The sequence below is a fragment of the Pteropus alecto genome, unplaced genomic scaffold (genome assembly GCF_000325575.1).
Source record: "Pteropus alecto unplaced genomic scaffold, ASM32557v1 scaffold42, whole genome shotgun sequence".
NCBI lineage: Eukaryota > Metazoa > Chordata > Mammalia > Chiroptera > Pteropodidae > Pteropus > Pteropus alecto.
In genome coordinates this window covers 14,696,310-14,702,397 of record NW_006434825.1, presented here as the reverse complement: position 1 = coordinate 14,702,397, position 6,088 = coordinate 14,696,310, and positions in this window count along the sequence as shown.

Below are 6,088 nucleotides of genomic sequence, written 5' to 3'. Positions count from 1 at the left end.
TCAAAGTTAACAGTAATGAGAAAAAAAGACATCAAATACCTCCAAATATGATACACTGAGAAAGACACAACATCACTTCTGTGATATCCTTGACAGAAATTCATAACCTGAATCTAATCACGAGGAAGCATCAGACAAACCCAAATCGAGGGATATCCTTCAAAATATCTAGACTGTACTCTTTAGAAAATGCCAAACTCCTGAAAGATAAAGATTGACAGAGAAAAGATTCCAGATTAAAGGAGACTAAGAGATATGACAATAAATGCAGTGTGTGATACTGGATTGGATCCTAATCCAGAAAAAATTTATTTATTTTATTTTCAATGAAGGCTATTATAGGGAAAATAACTATAGGTTTATAGTTAAAATAATAGTATTTTATCATGTTAATTTCTCCTGTGATTATGTACCAGAATATTCTTAGAAAATACAAACAGGTATTTTGGGGTGAAGAGGCATTATGTCTGCATACTCTCAAATGGTTCAGAAAAAGTATTTACATGTACATAAATACATGTCCATAATGAATACATATAGAAGGGGGAGTGGGAATGTTACAAAGCAAATATGATAAAATGTTAACAGTTTTGGTATCTGGGTGATGAATATATATAAATTCTTTGTAATATTTTTGTAGCTCTATTCTAAAATTAAAATTCTTTCCAAATAAAAATTTATCAATAAATTGTACCACAAAGCTCCACAATAAACTCAGACTCTGTAAGCAGATAAGCAAAGAGGGCAGCTAAAATATAAGGTAATGTTTACAAAACTTTACTCTAGATAGTCTTTAAATTTCTTTCAGATATAAGAAATTGTAATAATTTTTAGTGTGATTATGATTTTAAAAATAGTTCTTATATATTAGAGATGCATACTGAAATATTTATGGATATTTATAGGTAAAATGATATCTCTGATGTTGACTTTAAAATAACCTAGTGAAGAGGAATTGTGTGGGGTTATAGATGAAATAAGATAGGTCAACTACTGATAACTGCTGAAGACGAGTGATGAGTATAAAGGTTACTCATTACTCTCTTCTTTTATATAATATCTATAATAAAATATTTTTAAACAGTCAATCCTATAGTGTAAAAAAATATAACAGAGAAATTTCACTTCCATTCAAGGCATTTCTGTCACATTTCTTGCCAATTCACTCTTTATAAGTAACCATTTTATTAGTTTGTTTATCTTCTTAGATTCTTTACAAAAATACAAGGAAATACAAATATATATTCATATTTCTCCATTCTTTCTACAAAAGATAACATACAATACAATTGCTCTATACATTGTCCCTCCCTCCCCTCCAAACCCACCAGCTTCATATATCATGGAGATCTCTCCATATTGATATACAGGCCTCTATTTTTTCGTGTGTGTATGTTCCATTGTTTTTTCGACCCATCCCTTTTACCGGACCCTTGAATTATTTCCAATCTTGTATTCTTCCAGCAATACTACATTGAATAACCTCATACATTTTGCCAATTTGAACCTGTGTAGGTTTACCTGTAGGACATATACCCAGAAGGGGGATTGCCAAGTCAAAGGACATGTTTTACCAAAATCTTTTTCCTCCCACCATTGATGTATGTGAGTTTCTCCACACTTTGCCAACAGAAAGGGTGATCAAAGTTAAGTTTTTGTCAATCTGATAGGTGAGATATTGTGTCAGTAGAGTTTTCAGTTGATTTTTTCTTGTTATGGGCAATATAACTACTATTATCAGAGGACGAGGAATTTTTCCTGATTTTTAAGTTTCCTCCTATGCCTTTGATGCAGCTTCCTTTTACTGCATCAAGGAACTTATTTCTTTAATTTGTCCCTATTCCGCCAATATATTTAATGTTCTCTCATTGTTTCTTTTCTTTTTAAGTTAAAATATTTATCCTTTATTTTTTTTGGCTAGATATTACAGATAAACAATAGGTATGAAGGGAAAAACATGACAAGTAAGTCTCCTTCAAATGCTGAACCTAAAAACCATCCACCCTTAGAGTGAGCCACCATTCTGAGTTTCTTTTATATTCCTTCCATCATATTCTATACATATGGAACCATATATTTATACATTCACTTTTATAGACACAAATGGCAATATACTGTTTATAAAGTTAAGGTAATGTTAGCTGCTACAGTGACCAAACCTTGAAATCTCAGTGGTTTAATGCAATGAAAGGTTAACAGTCCAACAATGTTCAGTGGGCAGACTTCCATGTGTGCTTCGGGAGACCAAGTTCTGCTATAGTCCAGGGCTTCAGTGTCTTCACTTCAGCAGCAAATGGGAAAAATGAGAGAGAAGAGACAGAACTGCTTCTTAACCACTCTGCCCAGAAGTCACCATATTACTGTATATATTCCATTGGAAATAACAGTCACGTGGTCCTTTTAGATGCAAGGAAGGCTGGGAAATTTAGTCCCTGGCTTGGCACTTACTGAACTTTACTCTATGAAAGGAAAGCATAAATCTTTGGAGAGTAGCTAACTGTTTCTTAAACATGTATTTTTTACACTGCTTTACTCTGTGGTATGTACGTTTGCTTAATTTATCTAGAAATGTTTCCAATAATTCACATGGGGCTGATCCATTTTAAGACTTTTTTTTAACAGCTACATATTATAGGGATTTCTGCCTGAACCAGGCAGTCACCTTTGTTTCATGTAAGCAGCATGATTTCAATACATACAAGTATTTCTGCTATGATAGTCTCGAAACATCTAAGTTTCTGCAAAATCAGGCCACAGAAAAAATATTATTGAAGAATTACCCTGAAGAAAGAGACTTTGCAGACTTGGAGACTAAGTCAGCTCCCCCTCTCCTCGTCCTTTTGGCCTTGGTGACCGGTCCTGCAGCTTACAGCAGATTTCATCCCATCTTGCAGCCTACAGAAGTGGATATTATCCTCTTTTTCACCCTCCCACTCCTTTCTCCCCCCACACACTCCTTCTTCTGGCTTGTAGCAAAGGGCTTAGGAGAGTGCCTTTTCCTCCTTGTCACTTGACAACACTGTCGATATTTTTACTTTTACCTATTTGATGGGTGAAAAATGGTATCTCAGGGTAGTTTTAGTTCGAAATTCTTTTTTAAGCAAAACTGAGTATCTGTTCAGTATTTTAAGAGTCACTGTATTTCCTTTTTAATCACCTGTCTGTATTCTATCAGATTGTTGTTATTTCTCTTACTGATTTGTAAAAGCTCCCTATATGTTAAGGTTATCTTTTATCTGTAATATGAAATTGTAAAAGTATTTTCCCAAGTTAGAGTTGGCCTTTTAACTCTGTTTATGGTGTTTTTTTTAACTGTGGGATTTTTTTTCTTTTATTTTTATTTAGTCAAATTAATACATCTTTTTCATTACAACTTTTGAGGTTTATATCCTTAGAAAGGACTTTTCGCTTCTGTGATAAAAAATAATAATTCTCCCAGAGATTTTTCTAGTACTTTTATGTTTTTATTTTTCAAAGTTAAATCTTTGCTCCATCTGAAATTGTTGTTCTAAGGTTTGAGGTTAAGAATCCAACATTCTATATGCATACAAATGGCTAACCAGTTGTCACACCATCATTTATTATTGAATAATTCACTTTGCTCACACTAATTTAAAAAAAATCACTTTTATTATATGCTGAATTTCCATATGTATGTGAGTCTATTTCTGTACTTTCTATTCACTCACCCGATCTGCTAGTCTGATCGTTTATTCTTACCACATTATTTAGATCAACATAGCTTTAAAATGTTTTAACAACTGAGTGCGACAGTCTTTCCTCATCATGCAACTTTTAAAGAGTTTTCTTGATTATTTTTGTTTATTTTTTCATATAAACAACAGAGTCAGCTTGGCTATTTCCAAAATTCACCTAGAAAAATCTTCTTTAGCCTATTCTCTTTTTCTGTTCATAATAAAAGTTCTACTTTCCTTCTCTTCACACTAAAATGTTAATCTCTTAAAAGCTTGATTTCATTTTCATTAAACAGAAACTAAGAATCTCTTAATTGCTAAATTCAATAGCCTTTCTCAAATCTCCCCTGCCTCTTTGAAGTTCTAGAAACTGTTAGCCATTTACTCTTTCCTGAAATTCTCTCCTTTCTTTGCTTCTACATCTGCTTCATTTAGACACTTAGCATCCCTCTTATCACTCCTCCCTAGCTCCCCCTTATCAGAGAAAGTCACTCAAAAATATCCTGTGTCCAAATGTCTACCCTTGGTATACTATCTTCCCTTAAATATATTTACACACACATACACACATATATATGTGATATATACCACTAAATGTCTATCTCTAGTTCTGAGTACCTAAAATGTATCTGGCATATGGTTGGTATGAAATAAACACTTAATTGAATGAATAGACAAGCACCAATGCTAAATGAGCACAAATGCTAAATTTCCGAATTCCTGCTAAAATTTTTAGCTGGGAATCCTTTTAGTCATCAATGCATCAACATGTAAAATGCCTGTATGTGTAGGGGAAACAGTTGCCCTGAATCCTAGATTGGTCAAACCATTTCGGTAAACAACAAAATTTATTCTAGGCACCACATATTCAGGAGAAACAGTGATGAATTAGAGTGAATTCAAAGAAGGGAACCAGGAAGATGGATGAATGGTATAAGACCCAGAGTATAAGAGGAAATGTTGAAGTAATTTAGGATGCTTGGTCATCAAAAGATAAGATTAGGAAAAGATATAAAGGTCCTCAAATATGTGAAAAGCTTTCTGACATGAAAGAGGGGAGAGGTTGGGAGGAGGAAAGAGGATACGACATTGTTCAGTTTACTTCACAGAACGGAAACAGAACTGATGGCAAAGTTCAGAGAAACAAATTTCAAGAAGAATTTCATTACGATTAGAATTGTACCAATAATGAAATAATAGGCAGATTCTAAAAGTAGTGGGTTCCCTCTCACTAACCTCTCCCTTCAATTTTGCCATCTGTAAAATATAGACAATTAATATATACTCACATTAGTTATTTATGAGTATTAAAAAGGATAAACCATATTACCACTCCATTTAGTTTCCAGTACATAACAGACATTCAAATAATATCAGTTTTCTTAAAACTAGATGGTCATCATTGAGAATGAGTTAATTTCATCTTTGAGACAGAAGCAATTTATTCCCAACTCTAAGATTTTTTTTTTTTTTTTGTCTAAAATGGAACTTCTATTTTACTCTAAACTGGTCATCCTACTGTGTTCTTATAGGATCCACACCTCAGTCCTTTTTATTTCCTCTTTTTTCCTCATTCTCCAATCCCAGTCAGTCATTAAGTCTCTCCTATTCTAATCATACACCTTGGCTCTTCTTTCATATTCCTTCGAATCTTCCTTTCTGTTCTCTGTCATTATTATAATTCAGGCTACTGATGGTCCCAACCTGACCTGTAGCAATACCTTCTGAATAAGTCTCCCAGAGTGTGATCCATCTTACCTGTTCTAACCATTTGTCATATCAAACTTCTCAACATACCATTTCCCTTCTCAAAATCTGATGCCTTTCAATGTTGACGGAAAGAAGCACAGAACACTTTAACCAGAAAGAACCTTCTATAATACAATCCTGCTCTAATTCCTTAGTGTCATTTTCACTGCTCTCTCTCTCTCTCATAAATCCTTTTCTTCATTTAAAGGCCTGTGCTTTTGGTATGTACATGCTGAATCTGATACTACTAAATGATCCCCTTCCTTTGTGTATACCTATACTTCAAGGTCTAGCTCAAGTATCATCTCCTCCCAGGGCTTTTACAGAAAGATGAGATCCCAACCCACTCTGATCATATATAGTATTGTATAAAATCACTCCCTTAGAATTTTCTTCCTCATTTGGTAGACATGTGTATGTCCTATCCATGATACTGCATTTTAAGATCCTATGGTAGTGTCATTAAATAGTACTTTATATTTAATGTTGGAAATGTTTTATATCTGTGCTGTCTAATACAATAGCTGCATGTGGCTACTGAGCATCTAAAATGTGGCTAATGGCCACATATTAGGCAGCGTGGTCTTGAAAGGCAATAAATTAGTTTTCTGATCTTAGAATATTTATTGAGAAATAACTATGTT